The 18,739-nt window shown below is 38.1% G+C and overlaps 1 long non-coding RNA gene across 1 annotated transcript in view; it reads right to left on the reverse strand.

Annotated features, from left to right (window-relative positions):
- The window catches only part of LOC104002450 (uncharacterized), a 98,334-nt gene that overhangs the window by 13,293 nt on the left and 66,302 nt on the right, over window positions 1–18,739 (reverse strand). The gene's annotated exons all lie outside the window — the stretch shown is intronic.

Here is an 18,739-nt window from a genome sequence, read left to right on the forward strand (position 1 = left end):
CTCTCAGTTCTTCTGCATAGCAGCTGTGTGAACTTGTGCCTCAGTTTCCCAGTCTATACAATAATAACATACTTAAAAGTGACATACTCACAATCCATAGAGCTGGAACTTAAACTCTGTGCCTCTGCTAATTGCATTAAATGTTAATTTAATTTTTACCAGTTCATCTACTTCAGGATCTGAACTTGGTCTTATTTATCTTTTCATTCACAGAACCTAGTACAATGTCTAGCACATAGTACCTGCTCAGTAAATTTATGTTGCATGGATCTTTATTATTGTTAAAAGTTTGGCCTAACATGAGAAAATTGCCAAAATTTTAAAGAAATAATATCTTATGGCCCTGTAGGCAAGATATTTTCTAGCAGTAAACAATGATCAAAATTCAGCTATTGAAAAATTATATTTTCTTCCAATAAAACGAAACAAAAGCTTATCATGGCATGCTGAGTATAGCATGAAAGCCAGAAGCCTACAAACATGTGAAAAATGTTAACATCACATTTTTAGGCTTATTAGAAACAGCCTAAATAATTACAGCAGTCAAATTACTGGTGGCTTTTGGCTCATGTCCAGGATGAAAGGTCATAACCCAACATACCAGAAGTTTTCCTGGCATGATTGACAGGAAGAGGAAATACACTGATACCTTTCACATGGGAATCACAGCTTGTTGCAAATACAAACAAAACACATATCTGGATTTTGTGGGAAAAGTTCATTGTGTTCTGATTCTTTGTTCCCAAAGTTGCTTAATTGTGATTTATTGGTATATGTGTGTGGGTGTGGATGTGAAATGAAACAAATGCATACCACAGCAAAATAGAAATCATGCGCTGCTACTTAAAATTCTCATTGGATATATCCCTGTTTTCTCCTCATTGCAGTATCTATTGGATATTTTGGCCCTAGCCAGAAAGGAACCTATTTCTCACATGAACTTCTTTTTCAACTCCTAGATGGGAAATTACGAATTTTGGAGTTTCCAGACAATTGTCTACAATCCACCCATATGAATACAGAAAGTACTACCCCCAGGACTGACGTAACCGGGTAGTCAATCACAGCCTGTCCTAAGTCTATAATATGTGCATGGGTATTCCCATGCTGCAGCTCTAGCTCTGTGCTCTGGATCTGTTGGTATTCCAATGATTCAACACTTGGAGTAAAAGAAGGTTTTATCTTATGTTGGGGATTTTTATTCGGAGGCAGATGATATACTTCTCAGCTTCAGTTCCATAATGTTTGAGAAGCTGTAGGTATTCACAAGATGCTATAAGCTAATTTATCAGCAGGGTCCATTTTGGGTCCAGGTGTGGCTCATATGACATTTGGGTGCTATTTTATTATAAGGCAAGAGTTTTCAACCTCCACTGCACATTAGTCTCACCTGGGGAGCTATTAGCCGCAACCATCCACACCGATTACACCTCTGAGCACTTGGGTGGGACCCAGACATCAGTGATTTATATAGCTCCCAGGTGATTCCAATCTGCAATCAACACTAAGAACCACTATTAGGTCATAATCCTCTCCATAGGCAGATGAAACTATATGTACATTATGCATTATTGAGGTTTTCTAAAGCAGTCACTAGCTCATAAAGACTAAGTTGTCTTTAGACTTTTTGAGGAACAAAAATTGCATTGCTTGCTCTTAAAATATAAAGAGGTTCATTTTAACTTGGAACGAACAACCTGAATCAATTTCCATTTCGTGTCCTTTGAATACAGAAAAAAACTCTGATCATATTCATGTCTATATTTTGAAATATTTTTATTTAATATATTCTCATGTTTCATGAGAGAAAACCCTTTGAAGAGCCCACCAGAGTATGAGATACTGGGTCTTTGAATTCATTTTTATTCAATAATAATTTTTAAGTTCTTTTAACTTTCCTAGCAACAAGGGCTCCCAAATAGTGTCCATGCTACCAAAGAATTCATGATCAGTAGGAAAACCAGTTGTGTGTGCAATTAACTATAATATTATGAGATAATTGCACTAAATGAACTGTTTATTAAGTACTAGGTCATATGAGCAAGGGAAGATCAAGGAAATTTCCAGGGAGAAATCAACGTTTATGTTAGTGCATGAAGGGTGCTTAGAGGGATCCCAGGTGGGCACCTGGGCAAGGACACGAGAAAGTTGCTAGATAGATGAAATTTACATTAGTTTTGGGATTGAAAAATATGCTGAAAGTGCCAGATCACTGAGAATTTTTACTAATAGCCCTGCTGTGAAAGACAGACTAACCTTCTCAGTGACTCAAAAGAAGTGGGGATGATCGCCATTCTAAGTGGTGTGAGATGGTATCTCATTGTGGTTTTGATTTGCATTTCTTGTGCACGTGTACCCTAAAACTTAAAGCATAATAATAAAATAAAATAAAATAAAATAAAAATAAAAAAATAAAAAAGAAGTGGGAATGAGACACTTATTTTTTAAAAATATTTTCAAGTTAAAATAGTGAAAATTAATGAAATTCAGAATGATTGCTGGTTATTTGTATTTCTATCTTTTCCTCATTTTATGAAATACAGCAAGAGCTTTTTTCTACTCATGATATAGTTATTATAGTTATATTTTCTTGAATTAATGTATTACACAGGGCTAGTAGTCCCACATGACATGTGCTAATAAGGTAGTCATTAAATCACAAAGACTAAGTGAAAACAACTGCTTTCATAACCTTATATTTAATTGCATGCACAGGTGTTTTTGTTTTGTAGAAGAAATTTTAAGTAAAAAGTATGATTAATTCTCATGCCATCCCAGAATGGCCAGATGAAGAGAATTTTTGCCCAATTTAGAGAGAATAGAGCACACAGATGTTAAGGTCATGGTGACAGAAAGAAAGTGTTTCTGACCTGCAACAGTTTACTTTTCTCCAAATTGCCAAATGACTTCACAGTGGGTTTCAGGGTGGCCACCGACCTGGAGTGTTCCTCTGTATTTATTGTAAACCTGGTACTGTGGACCCACTCCATATTATCTGTGCTATTTTGTCACAGAAAACCTTATCTTTCTCAGCTGTTACTGGAAGGACTCCTGGAATTATTCAGGAGTGTTTACTTGGAGCCCAGAAGTGGAATTCAGATTATCTACCAAATCCAAGTAATCTACAATGAGTTCTTCAAGATAGAAATTAGGCACTGCATACAAAGGAAAGAAATGTCTTGATGAGTGGAATAAACACTGAAGTAGAAACCAGGAATCAAGCATTGAGGTCCCACTACTTACAAGCTAGATAACCTTGGGGAAGTCGCTCACCATGACTGGAACAACTGAACCTCACATTCTTTTTTTTTCTTGTTTTATACTTTAAGTTCTAGGGTACATGTGCACAACATGCAGGTCTGTAACAGGTATACATGCGCCACGTTGGTTTGCTGCACCCATCAACCCATCATTTACATTAGGTATTTCTCCTAATGCTATCCCTCCCCCAGCCCCCAGCCCCGAACAAGCCCCAGTGTGTGATATTCCCCACTCTGTGTCCATGTGTTCTCATTGTTCAACTCCCACCTATGAGTGAGAACATGCAGTGTTTGGTTTTTCTGTCCTTGTGATAGTTTGCTTAGAATGATGGTTTCCAGCTCCATCCATGTCCCCGCAAAGGACATTAACTCATCCTTTTTTATGGCTGCATAGTATTCCATGGTGTATAAGTGCCACATTTTCTTAATCCAGTCTATCATTGATGGACATTTGGGTTGGTTCCAAGTCTCTGCTATTGTGAATAGTGCCACAATAAACATACGCGTGCATGTGTCTTTATAGTAGCATGATTTATAATCCTTTGCGTATATACCCAGTAATGGGATCACTGAGTCAAATGGTATTTCTAGTTCTAGACCCTTGAGTAATCGCCACACTGTCTTCCACAATGGTTGAACTAATTTACACTCTCACCAACAGTGTAAAAACAGAGAGCATCTCCAGCATCTGTTGTTTTCTGACTTTTTAATGATTTCCATTCTAACTGGCATGAGATGATATCTCATTGTGGTTTTGATTTGCATTTCTCTGATGACCAGTGATGATGAGCATTTTTTCATATATATGTTGGCTGCATAAATGTCTTCTTTTGAGAAGTGTCTGTTCATATACTTTGCCCGCTTTTTGATGGGGTCATTTGTTTTTTTCTTGTAAATTTGTTTAAGTTCTTTGTAGATTCTGGATATTAGCCCTTTGTCCGATGGGTAGATTGCAAAAATTTTCTCCCGTTCTGTAGGTTGTTCACTCTGATGATAGTTTCTTTTGCTGTGCAGAAGCTCTTTAGTTTAATTAGATCCCATTTGTCTATTTTGGCTTTTTTTGCCATTGCTTTTGGTGTTTTAGTCATGAAGTCTTTGCCCATCCACTGCCCATTTGCCCATACCACTGACTTTCTTCACAGAATTGGTAAAAACTACTTTTAAGTTCATAAGGAATCAAAAAAGAGCCCAAATAGCCAAGACAATCCTAAGCAAAAAGAACAAAGCTAGAGGCATCACACTACCTTACTTCAAACTGTACTACAAGGCTATGGTAACCAAAACAGCATGGTACTGCTACCAAAACAGATATATAGAGCAATGGAACAGAACAGAGGCCTCAGAAATAACACCGCACATCTACAACCATCTGATCTCTGACAAACCTGACAAAAACAAGCAATGGGGGAAGTATTCCCTATTTAATAAATGGTGCTGGGAAAACTGACTAGCCATATGTAGAAATTTGAAACTGGGTTCCTTCCTTACACTGTATACAAAAATTAACTCAAGAACCTCACATTCTTTAACTGAATATGGAGAAAGTATGCTTGTCTTTTCATCCTCACAGTGTTGGGAAAACCAAATAAATGTGGGAGGATTTTACAGTATGTAATGTGGTTCACAAGGGAGAGCCACAGATATTGGGGTTGCTATTATTATTTGGCTTTTACAGTTTGTCAAAGCCATCTCTCTTTAAAGTAGAAATGTTAGAACCAGCAGAAAAATACAGGTAAACCAGCAGAAATTACTAGAGAGAAATGATTTAGAATTGTGGGTTTAGTCTCTCCAAATTATCTTTTACATAATGAGGTGATACTTTATGAATAATTTTGTATCTGGATTTTTCACTTACTAGTTATGAAAACAATCTATGTCTTTAAAATTTTCTATATGTATAATTTAAAAACCTTGTATTATTCCAGTTTGTAGATGCCTCATTTTTATAATTTTATTTTTATGCATAAAACTTTGCCTGGATTTCAAATGTTCTAGTCATAAATTCCCAATAAGGACATGATTGAATCAAAATACGGAAACACCATCAATCAAAGCTTTTAATTTGTAATTCCAAGCTGATTTCTTAAAAGCTTTTTATAATTGTACCAACACCATCAATTTATGAGTGTATCTGTTTCAGCACACCCTTATCAACATTGTATATCCCAATGTTTAGGAATAAATGTTGTTGTTTTGTTTTCCATTGTTTTGGGAAAGGGAGGCAGGCTTAAGGGTAGAGTAGAATTTCTCCATTTATAGAACCCTTATTAGGACAATCATTCTCCACGTAATCAAAGTTTTTTTTTCCTTTTCCTCTGCCAAATAAAATGAACATTATATGAAGTTAAGAAACTTATAGTCATGCTGATAGATTTAAAATGAATGTTATGAACATACTTTTATTTTCTTCTGAAGCATATAGCAGAGACAATAATCACACAAGTGAAGCCATTTGAATTTTCTAATCTAGGATTTTAGGAAACTAGATAAGGATTTCAGTGTGGCAGACACTTTGCTTATCCAGAATCCACATACCCCACCTTTTTCTTAAGAACACTTTCATGATGCACTTTGAAAGTGCCCAATTTGCCCAGACCTAGTGGCTCGGGCATGAATGTCCTCAGCCAGTCAGTATAACCCCATTCTCTTTTAGCAGATGATGCTTATTTTTCTGTTTCTCTGAAATTAAGGAATCCATATGTCATCATTTCTGGCCAGTGACCTCTGAGTGGAAGTCTGAGAAGAAGTTTCTGGGAAGAAGAGTCCTGTTATGACCTCACTCTGTTGTTTCCTGTGAAGGATACTGGTGGGCAGAAGGGAAGACTAGATTGAGGCATCCATCTTGACATCATGAGATAAAGACCATCAAAATTCCAGAAGCACCTAAACAAATGCTGGAAGCAATCAACCAATGATGAGACCACTTCCTGCCAAGAGTATGTCCAGCTCTTTAAGGTTTTAAGATACTAAGAGTCGATTCATAACATTAGTAAAAAAGATATAAACTAGATATATGAAATTTGCTAATAATAAACTGGATAGGAAAACACGCCAATAATACACGAATTTGAAAAAAGAAAAGGCAGTCACAATGAAAATAAAGCCATGAGCCATCACCTGGAGAAGACAGTTGACCAGCCATAGCTATAAGCTAAGGTTTCCCCAGAATGGGTATTTGCCATAGACCAGGAGATATGCAGAAGTCAATCAATCACAGAAGTTGAGTATAGAATCAAGATTTACCAAATATTTGAGAGAGGTGATGCGCATGAAAGAGAAATAGAAAATCCAAAATTAAGAATAACTTATACCCAGGATAATAAAGGTAATAGAGCAAATATATAAAAAAAGAAAATCTTAAAATAGGAGCTACAGAGCGTATTATGATTGTCATTAAAAAAAAAAAAGAATATATGTGAGGAAACAAGTACCAGTAGTAGTGAAAAGAACAAAATAGAGATTTGGGGAGGAAAAGTTAGTCCTGTAATAATTGTCGTACATGTATAAATAAGCACATTACATGTACAGAATAGCAAATTAGATAAAATGAAGGGCAAATTGAAGAGCTAGAAGGTCAAATTGGGAGACATTTGTAGAACACAGCACAAAAAGTTAAAGAGAAATAAATGTATAAAATGAGGTCTAAATATTTTAAAGAGAGATCCAAATTTTCAATGTCTATGTAAAACCGTTTGTATATTGAGTGACAAGAGAGTGGAAGAGAGGAAAAGATTGAAAAAAACAGTAGCAATAAATATCCCAGAAATGTTGCATAATAAATATATTCATAAACAAATAAATATCATCTGTCCTCAAGTTGAATGAGTACATGGTACTGAGTGGAGAAAATTTAATCACAAGCTAACCAAAAACTCACATTGAGACAACAATAAAATCAAGTTTTATAAAACTAATACTGAAAGAAGTAATCTTAGATGCCAGAAGAAACAGATTATCTAGAAGGAAAGGGAGGTCAGACTGATAGCAGATTTCTCCTTAGCAGTATGGAGTAAAGAAACCCAGCAAAGTGACATCAAAATTCTGAGAAAGAGTATTTCAAACCTAGCATGCTATACTCAGTCAAACCAGCCAAACTATCATTGGAGATTGAAGGGGATAATAAAGTTTCTTTCCGACACAGAAACCTTACAATTTATAGAACTTCTCTGAAATAACCATAAGAGAATGTACTCAAAAATAAAAATGGAAGAGGGAATATGCAAGAATTAGTTTAAACAAATAAATATCTAAAGCCCTATCAAGTTTTTATCACTTGTAAAATTTATTCCACAATAAACTAAGGGGTAAAATGCCTATGAAATGAGTGAGGTCAGCACAGAAAAGAAAAGTTTGCTCAGATATAGGATATAAATATTGAGTAAATTCTGAACTGAATACTTCCCGAACCCATCATAATGAGAATATCTGGGGAGAATCCTGGAATATATTTTCAGGGAGGACTACACCTATTGACCAAATTAAATTGAACTGCAATAATTTAAATATAAAAAGGGAGATGGATTCATGAATTTTAGTAAAAAGAAGTAAAAATTGAAAGTAGTATATATGCGTGATAAGATATATACAAAAAAGAATAAAGATTTTTTTCAAACATCTGTAATGCTACTATAAAATTTTTAAAAACCACCATTGAGACTTCGGAAGTATTTTTTTCTGGAGTCTTTTCTTTGCATATTTTTATCTACCTGTGATCAGAATGTCTGAAAAATGCTATCAGACATTTCTACTTATTGTTACAACGTTACATTGTATTTTCATATCACCTATTTTTTAATATAGCAAACTTTTGCCTTGTGAATGGGCATCATTTTCTGACTCCTCTTTTATCTCAATATTTCTCAGTTTAGTTGTCCATACTTCCTGTTTCTACACAGATTTCCTTTGGGGTAGAACATAATCCCATTGGCCTTGTTTCCACCACTTCATTTGAAACGCCTATCACAGTTATCAATAACCCTCTATGGCAAGTTTCAAGTTCTGAGCCCGTCTTACCAGATGGCCTCACAGCATTTGGTATATACACTAAAATCCAAATTTCCATCTCCACCATCACCCCCTAAGCTGAACTTGCATATATATTTCCCTTCTCAAAATCTCCAATTGGGCATCTGTTAATCCTATCACATATAAGGTATCTGAAACCAACCTCTTGATTTGCACTCCCCTATGAACCTTCCTTTAGTTTTACCTATTTCAGTAAATGGCAACCCCATCCACTCCATTGCTCAGGACAAAAGCATCATACTTATTTATTATTTCTTCCTCTTGTACCCCTGTTCTGAATTAAACTGTTTCAGGTTGTCATGACAAGGACCCCATCCAAGTCCATGTCAATCCAAGTGGGCAGATCGCTTGAGCCCACGAGTTAGTTTGAGATGAACCTGAGCAACATGGCGAAACCCTGTCTCTACCAAAAAACACTAAAAATTAGCTGGGCTTGGTGGTGCCGCGCCTGTAGTCCCAGCTACTCAGGGGGCTGAGGTGGGAGGATTCCTTGAGCCCAGGGAGGGGGAGGTTGCAGTGAGCCCAGACCATGCCACTGCACTTCATCCTGAGTGACACAGCGAGACCCTATCTCAAAAAAAAAAAAGAAAAGAAAAGAAAAGAAAAAGAAAACAATAATAAAATGAAAATATAATTATGTTACCCCCAACTTCTGCTAAAAATACTTTAATGGCTTTTAATCTCCAAATCCAAAACCATCCCCTTGGCTGTACGCCGCTGTGACATGTGATCTGGTTACTTCCCCCCTTCACTCCTGCCTTTGAGCCACACTTCTTGGCTTGCTGTCCCTTGAGCACACCAAGCAAGCTTCCCGTAGTCAAGTCACATACGCTTGCTATCCTCTGTGCCTGGAACACTCTTTCTCTAGATATTTTCCTTTCTGACTCCCTCACTCTGTTTGGTGTCTTGCCAAATGTCACCTCCTCAGAGTGTCCTTCCCTGACCTTTAGACCTGAAACTAACCACCCATCAGTACTCTTCATCCTTTCACGTTTATTTTTATTTTTAGTGTCTGTTACTCTTAAAATTATACATCGTTGTCTCTGTTTCTTCCCTCAAATATAAATGGTTATTTATATTACAAGTGAAGAAATGGAGGTTTTGAGGTGACAATAGAACAATTTGATGTGGGAATGAAACCCTAGATTTTGAAGTCAATAGATGCAGGGAAGAGAGAGAGAGAGAGAGAGACAGAGTTAGTTCAAGAGCATTTTTTTTAATGTTTGAAAGTGGAAGACAAAGAACTCTTTTAATTATAAATCACACCTTGGTCCAGTAAGGAATGAAAGGTTTGAATTCCAGCTGGTGTCAGGAATTGACCACAGCTTGCTGATACTGTTTTAAATGACTCCAAGTGTGATTTAAAGGCACCAAAGAAGCCAGGGCAGGGTGGAGGTCACCCTTTCGATGCTATCGGTGATTAAGGTAATTTGGGAGCTGAGTCAAGGAAGGTGTGGTTTGCTGACCCACAAATCCAAAGGGAAAAGGTAAAACCTTTGAAAATGGGTCAGGGTAAGTATTCCTTTGTCCTATTTGGGGAAAAGGCAAAGTAGACCCAGCTGGACACAATTAAGTCTGCAAAAGGTCCAAAGGGCCATGAGCAAGAAAGAGCAACAGGTAAAAACTAACCTCTACGCCAACTCTGATACAAACCAGTGAGACCTACAAATGTGTTGTCAATTTGCATATTTCCAGGAGAGGAGAAGGCGGCCATCCGCACAATGTTAACTGAGGTATATGTTGAGAAGATCACCTGAAATGAAATATGAATCTCATTGAAGGTACTCTGAAAGTGCTGATGTTGCATACAAGATGGGGACCTCAGTCACTAGTAAGTCCCCGAAGCTTATACCAATGTCTGAGATGAGAACCCTGCTCCCGTACACTCCATCCTCCTACTCGTATCTCCTCCACACCAATCATTACGCTGTTTTCATCTCTGCTTTTATGACTTTCTTCCTGACCCTATTGTGAGTTCCCTCTCCCCAAGGCAGAAATCTGTCTTTCATCTACAGATCCCCCAGATGTTTGGATGGTTTTTGGTGTGTAGAAAGTATTCAAAAATATTTGGTCGAATTATTGTAAATGAATGAAAACACTCAAATGAAAAAGATCTCATTTCCCATTTTTAGAAACAAATATTTGGCTCTGGCCATATGAATGAGACTCGAATGCTGTCCATAGAGCAACAGCTTGCCCAGTATTATATATAGGGACAAGGTCTGTATTGTGCAGACGATTTGGATGCTTGTAAGTTACATGCTTGCCATCAGAGAATAGACGTGTCCACGAACAAATGAAATGCACCAGGAAATGGGAGTCTTACCTTTGTATCCCAAGGGCCTCCTTCGTAGGTCTGCAAATGAGCTAGAGAAGTCATGTGGATTAGAGGATTAATAACAGAAAGATTTCTCTTTGAAAGTACTATTTTGATTCCTTTTTAAATAATGCATGCTTTCCATGGGAAAAGTAAGAGGGAGAGAAAATCAAAGTTGTAGTCACTGATATTTCTCTTATCTAGATGTAGCAACTGTTAACTGGTTGCTATGCTCCCACCCACTGTGGTATAAATAGAAAAACATTGTATTTGACAGTGTGTGTGTGTGTGCGTATGCGTTTGTGTCTGCATGCGCACAGGTGTGTATACACTCACAGTCCTTTTTTTTTTTATTATTTTACTTTAAGTTCCAGGATACATGTGCAGAATGTGCAGGTTTGTTACGTAGGTATATGTGTGCCATGGTGGTTTGCTGCACCTGTTGACTTGCCCTCTAGGGTCCCTCCCCTTTCCCCCCCACACCCCAACAAGCCCCGGTGTGTCTTGCTCCCCTCCCTGTGTCCATGTGTTCTCATTGCTCAACTCCCACTTATGAGTGAGAACATGCAGTGTTTTGTTTTCTGTTCCTTTGTTAGTTTGCTAAGGATGATGGCTTCCAGCTTCATCCATGTCCCTGCAAAGGACATGATCTAGTTCCTTTTTATGGCTGCATAGTATTCCATGGTGTATATGTAGCACATTTTCTTTATCCAGTCTATCATTAATGGACATTTGGGTTGGTTCCATCTCTTTGCTATTGCAAACAGTGCTGCAATAAACATACATGTGCATGTTTCTTTATAGTAGAATGATTTATATTCCTTGGGGTATATACCCAGTAATGGGATTGCTGGATCAAATGGTATTTCTACTTCAAGATCCTTGAGGAATTGCCATACTGTCTTTCGCAATGGTTGAACTAATTTACATTCCCACCAACAGTATAAAAGCATTCGTATTTCTCCACATCTCCAGCATCTATTGTTTCTTGGCTTTTTAGTAATTGCCATTCCGACTGGTGTTAGATGTTATCTCATTTTGGTTTTGATTTGCATTTCTCTAATGATCAGTGATGTGGAGCTTTTTTTCATATGTTTGTTGGCTGCATAAATGTCTTATTTTCAGAAGTATCTGTTTACATCCTTAGCCACTTTTTGATGGGGTTGTGTTTTTCTTGTAAATTTGTTTAAGTTCCTTGTAGACTCTGGATATTAGACCTTTGTCAGATGAGTAGATTGCAAAAATTTTCTCCCATTCTGTAGGTTGCCTGTTTGCTCTGATGCTAGTTTCTTTTGCTGTACAGAAGCTCTTTATTATAATTAGATCTCATTTGTCAATTTTGGCTTTTGTTGCAATTGATTTTGGCCATTTCGTCATGAAGTCCTTTCCCATGGCTATGTCCTGAATGGTATTGCCTAGGTTTTCCTCTAGGGTCCTTATGGTTTGGGGTTTTACATTTAAGTCTTTAATCCATCTTGAGTTAATTTTTGTATAAGGTGTAAGGAAGGGATCCAGTTTCAGTTTCTGCATACTGCTGGCCAGTTTTCCCAGCAACATTTATTAAATAGGAAATCCTTTCCTCATTGCTGGTTTTTGTCAGGTTTGTTGAAGAGCAGATAATTGTAGATGTGCCGTCGTATTTCTGAGTTCTCTATTCTGTTCCATTCATCTGTGTGTCTGTTTTGGTAGCAATACCATGCTGTTTTGGTTGCTGAAGCCTTGTAGTATACTTTGAAGTCAGGTAGCGTGATGCCTCCAGCTTTGTTCTTTTTGCCTAGGATTGCCTTCGCTATATGGGCTCTATTTTGGTTCCATATGAAATTTAAAGTAGTTTTATTTTTTCTAATACTGTGAAGAATGTCAATGGTAGTTTGATTGGAATGCCACTGAATCTATAAATTACTTTGGGCAGTATGGCCATTTTCACAATATTGATTCTTCCTATCCATGAGGATGAAATGTTTTACCATTTGTTTGTGTCCTCTCTTATTTCCTTGAGCAGTGGTTTGTAGTTTTCTTGAAGAGGTCCTTCACATCCCTTGTTAACTTTATTCCTAGATATTTTATTATTCTCTTTATAGCAATTGTGAATGGGAGTTCACTCAAGATTTGGCTCTCTGCCTGTCTGTTGTGGATGTATAGGAATGGTTGTGATATATGTTTGACATTTTTTATTCTTTATTTAATTTACAGCAAACTTTTCTCGGGGTGGGGGTGTACGAAATCATACAGTGCATAGTCTTTGAGTGGGGTTTCTTGCACTTAGCATAATGCATTTGAGATCATTCATATCATACATATGAGTAGTTGCTTTTCATTGCTGAGCAATGTTGCACTGAATGTATGTGCAACTGTTTCACTAACTGAGGGACATTTTGGTTGTTTTCAATTTTTAGCAGTTATGAATAAAGCACTTTGCTTACAGTGTTTTGGTAAACCTAAGTTTTTATTTCTCTTGTATAAACAGGAGTGGGATTGTTGGATCATATGGTAAGTGTATGTTTAACTTTAGAAGAAACAGCCAAACCGCTTTCAAAGTGGCTGTGCCATTTTACATTCCCACCAGCAATGTGTGAGAGTTCCAGTTGCTCTGTATCATTGCCAGACTTATGACTGTTCATTCTATCGGTTTCAGCTATTTAAATAGATGTATGTTGCATTGCATTGTGGTTTTAATTTTCTCTTTGTCCTAATGACTAATGACATTGAGGTTATTTTCCATTTGTGTGTGTATATATATATATATATACATATATATACACACAAACACACATATTATATAATATATATATATATACAGAGAGAGAGAGAGATGGGAGTCTCGCTCACTCTGTCACCCAGGCTGGAGTGCATGGTGCAATCTCATCTCACTGCAACCTCCGCCTCCCGGGTTCAAGCAATTCTCCTGCCTCAGCGTCCCAAGTAGCTGGGACTACAGGTGCACGCCTCCATGCCTCGCTAATTTTTTGTATTTTTGTAAAGACAGGGTTTTACCATGTTGCCCAGGCTGGTCTCGAACTCCTGAGCTCAGGCAATCCACCCACCTCGGCTTCCCAAAGAACTGGGATTAAAGGCGTGAGCCACCATGCCCAGCCCCATTTGTATATTTTCTTTGGTGAAGCATTTAAAAACAAATCTTTGACCAAAAATTGGATGATTGTTTTAAATGTTGAGTTTTGAAGGATTTGTTTTGGTTTTTTTTGTTTTTGTTTTACATATTGTGGATATAAGTCATTTGTCAGATATGTGATTTGAAAATAGATTAATATACATGTTGTTTAATATACTTGTTTTATTCTCTTAACGCTGTCTTTCACAGAGTAAAAGGTGTTTTTTAAAAAAGCCCTATTTAACAATTTTTTATTTTAGGGCTCATGCTTTTGGTGTCATATCTAAAACCACTTTGCCTAATCCAAGGTCTTAAAAACTTTCTCCTGTGTATTCTTGCAGATTTTTTTTTAAGGATAGCTTAATGTTCAAGTCATCCTAGACAGAACCTTGCTGATTCTGTTAGGTCTTTGAACACTGAACCTGATTATCTAGGTTCCTATATTGATTTTGAGACCATCCAAGTGAAAGTGCTTTGTAAATTCTAAAATGCCGTAGACTTTTTAGTTATGCTTCCTTATGTTTAAAATTATGAAAACAGGAACTGCTATACACTTATATGTTGATCACAACCTTGTGCCTCACTTCTTGACTTCCCTGTACCTCTGCTCTTTCTAGCTCAGTAAAATAAAGCATGATGTTTGTGAGTTCTGGATTTTTACACATTGATTTTGTATCCTGAGCCTTTGCTGAAGTTGCCTATTAGCTTAAGGAGCTTTGGACTGAGACAGTGGGGTTTTCTAAATATAGAATCATGTCATCGGCAACAGAGACAATTTTACTTCTTCTCTTCCTATTTGAATGCCCTTTATTTCTTTCACTTGCCTGATTCACCTAGCCAGAACTTCCAATACTATGTTGAATAGGCGTGGCTAGAGAAGGGATTCTTGTCTTGTACCGATTTGGAATGCTTCCAGTTTTTGCCCATTCAATATAATATTGGCTGTGGGTTTGTCATAAATAGCTCTTATTATTTTGAGATACGTTCCATCAATACCTAGTTTATTGAGAGTTTTTAACACGAAGAGATGTTGAATTTTATCAAAGGCCTTTTCTGCATCTATTGAGATAATCATGTGATTTTTGTCATTGGTTCTGTTTATGTGATGGATTATGTTTATTGATTTGCATATGTTGAACCAGGCTTGTATCCCAGGGATGAAGTTAACTTGATCGTGGTGGACAAGTTTTTTGATGTGCTGCTGGATTCGGTTTGCCAGTATTTTATTGAGAATTTTCATATCAATGTTCATCAGAGATGTTGGCCTGAAGTTTTTGTTGTTGTTCTGTCTCTGCCAGGTTTTGGTATCAGGATGATGCTGGCCTAATAAAATGAGTTAGGGAGGAGTCCCTCCTTTTCAATTGTTTGGAATAGTTTCAGAAGGAATGGTACCAGTGCCTCTTTGTACCTCTGGTAGACTTTGGCTGTGACTCTGTCTGGTCCTGGGCTTGTTTTGGTGAGTAGGCTATTAATTACTGCCTCAATTCCGGAACTTGTTATTGGTCTGTTCAGGCATTAGACTTCTTCCTGGTTTAGTATCTGGAGGGTGTATGTGTCCGAAATTTATCCATTTTTTCTAGATTTTCTAGTTTATTTGCATAGTGTTTATAGTATTCTCTGATGATAGTTTGTATTTCTGTGGGGTCAGTGGTGATATCCCCTTTATCATTTTTATTATGTGTATTTGATGCTTCTTTCTTTTCTTCTTTATTAGTCTAGCTAAAGTCCTATCTATTTTATTAATTTTTTTCACAAAAACAGCTTCTGGATTCATTAATTTTTTTGGACGGTTTTTTTGTGTTTCTATTGCCTTCAATTCTCCTCTGATCTTAGTTATTTTTTGCCTTCTGCTAGCTTTTGGATTTGTTTGCTCTTGCTTCTATAACTCTTTTATTTGTGATGTTAGGGTGTCAATTTGAGATCTTTCTTGCTTTCTAATGTGTGCATTTAGTGCTACAAATTTCCCTCTTAACACTGCTTTAGCAGTGTCCCAGAGATAATAGTACATTGCCTCTTTGTTCTCATTGGTTTCAAAGAACTTCTTGATTTCTGACCTAATTTCATTATTTATCCAGTTGTCATTTAGGAGCAGGTTGTTTGGTTTCCATGTAATTTGTTTGATTTTGAGTGAGTTTCTTAATCCTGAGTTCTAATTTGATTGCACTGTGGTCTGAGAGACTGCTTGTTATGATTTCAGTTCTTTTGCATTTACTGAGGAGTGTTTTACTTCCAATTGTGAGGCCAATTTTAGAATAAGTGTCATGTGGCACTGAGAAGAGTGTATATTCTGTTGATTTGGGGTGGAGAGTTCTGTAGATGTCTATTAGGTCCACTTGATCCAAAGCTGAGTTCAAGTCCTGAATATCCTTGTTAACTTTCTGTCTCTTTCATCTAATATTGACAGTGAGTTGTTAAAGTCTCCCACTATCATTGTGTGAGAGTCTAAGTCTCTTTGTAGGTCTCTAAGAACTTTTTTATTTAATCTGGGTGCTCCCGTATTGGGTGTATATATATTTAGGATAGTTAGCTCTTCTTGTTTAATTGATGCCTTTACCGTTAGGTAATGCCCTTGTCTTTTTTTACCTTTGTTGGTTTAAAGTCTGTTTTGTCAGAGACTAGGATTGCAACCCCTGCTTTCTTTTTTTTGCTTTCCATTTGCTTGGTAAATTTTCCTCCATCCTTTTATTTTGAGCCTATATGTGTCTTTCCACATGAGATAGGCCTCCTGAATACAGCACACTGGTTGGCCTTGATCTTTATCCAATTTGCCAGTATCTGTCCACTTATATTTAAGGTTAGTATTGTTATGTGTGAATTTGATCCTGTCATCACAATGCTGTCTGGTTATTTTGCACACTAGTGGATGCAGTTTCTTCATAGTGTTATTGGTGTTTATATTTTGGTGTGTTTTTGCAGTAACTGTTACTGGTTTTTCCTTTCCATATTTAGTGCTTCCTTTAGGAGCTCTTGCAAGGCAGGCCTAGTGGTGACAAAATCCCTCAGCATTTGGTTGTCTGGAAGGGATTTTATTTCTCCTTCACTTACAAAGTTTAGTTTGGCTGGATATGAAATTCTGGGTTGAAAATTATTTTCTTTAAGAATGCTGAATATTGCCCCCTACTGTCTTCTGGCTTTCAGGGTTTCTGTTGAGTGGTCTGCTGTTTGTCTGATGGGCTTCCTTTTGTGGGTAACCCAACCTTTCTCTCTGTCTGCCTTTAACATTTTTTCCTTAATTTCAACCTTGGAGAATCTCATGATTATGTGTCTTCAGGTTGATCTTCTCGTGGAGTTTCTTGGTGATTTTCTCTGTATTTCCTGAATTTGAATGTTGGCCTGTCTTGCTAGGTTAGGGAAGTTCTCCTGGATAATATCCTGAAGTGTATTTTCCAGCTTTTTCCATTTTCCCCATCTCCTTCAGGTACTCTAATCAATTGTAGATTCAGTCTTTCTACGCAGTCCCATATTTTTCAGAGGCTTTGTTCATTCCTTTTCATTCTTTTTTCTCTAATCTTGTCTGAATGCCTTACTCCAGTAAGGTGGTCTTCAATCTCTGATATCCTTTCTTCTGCTTGGTCGATTTGGCTATTGATAATTGTGTATGCTTCACAAAGTTCTCATGCTGTGTTTTCCAGCTGCATCAGGTCGTTTATGTTCCTCTCTAAACTGGTTATTCTAGTTAGCTGCTCCTCTAACCTTTTGTCAAGGTTCTTAGCTTCTTTGCATTGGGTTAGAACATACTCCTTTAGCTCAGTGGTGTTTGTTATTATCCATCTGCTGAAGCCTACTTCTGTCAATTCGTCCATCTCATCCTCTGTCCAGTTCTGCGCCCTTGCTGGAGAGGTGTTGCGATCATTTGGAGGAGAAGAGGCACTCTGGCCAGTTGGGTTTTCAGTGCTTTCTTTTTGTTGATTCTTTCTCATCTCCACGAGTTTGTCTAATTTCAATCTTTGAGGCTGCTGAACTGTGGATGGGATTTTTGTGGGTACTTTTTTATTGTTTTTGATGCTCTTGTTGTTGCTTTCTGTTTGTTTTTCTTTAAATAGTCAGGTCCCTCTTCTGCAGGGCTGCTGCAGTTTGCTGGGGGTTCACTTCAGACCCTACTCATCTGGTTCACTCCTGCACCTAGAGATGTCACTTAAGGAGGCTAGAGAACAGCAAAGATGGGTGCCTGCTCATTCCTCTGGGATCTCTGACCTCGAGGAGCACCAACCTGATGTCAGTAGGATGGCTCCTATATAGAGTGCCTGACAATCCCTCTTGGAAGGTCTCAACCAGTTGAGTGGCATGGGGAACAGGACCATTTAATGAAGCACTTTGACTGTCCCTTGGTGGAGAGGGTGTGCTTAGCTGGGAGGAAACCCACTCATCTGGGCTGCTGGATTCCTAAGAACTAGCAGGAGGAAAGGCTAAGTCAGCTGGTCCACAGAGACTATGGCCACCACTTCCCCTAGAAGCTCAGACCCAGGGAGATTAGACTTCTGTCTCTGAGCCCCTGGTGGAGTTGTTGGAGTTCCTGCAGGGAGGCCCCATACAGTGAGGAGGAGGGTCAGGGTCAGGCCTAAAGAGGTGCTCTAGCCACAGTCTGCCACAGCAGATGTGTTGGGCTGTGGGGGACACCACTTGGGACCAAGTGTCCAGCCTCCCTGGTGCCAGCAGGGAAAAAGCACAGCCTGGAGCTATGGAGATGGCTACCACCACCATTCCTATGCCCAGGGAACTTAGCGTGTCAGGCAGCTATCAACTCCAGTGCTGGTTGCTACCCCTAACACAAGGAGCTCAAATGGCTTAGACAGCAGGCAGCTGCAGCTGTGGTGCTGGTTGCTTCTCCCTCCAGGAGCCCGGAGGATTAACCAGGTTCTACCTGAGAGGCTGTTGAGAATCTGCGCGGCTCCAGGGTTGGGAACCTAGGTCCTGGCGGGGTGGGTTCACTAGTGCGATCTTAGGATCCATGGGTTGCACAGTTCCATGGGAAAAGCAGTTTCCCAGCTGGGAAGCATGCTCACTCACCACCTCCTTTGGTTGTGGGGG

Source organism: Pan troglodytes, chromosome 16 (assembly GCF_028858775.2).
Source record: "Pan troglodytes isolate AG18354 chromosome 16, NHGRI_mPanTro3-v2.0_pri, whole genome shotgun sequence".
Taxonomy (NCBI): Eukaryota; Metazoa; Chordata; class Mammalia; order Primates; family Hominidae; genus Pan; species Pan troglodytes.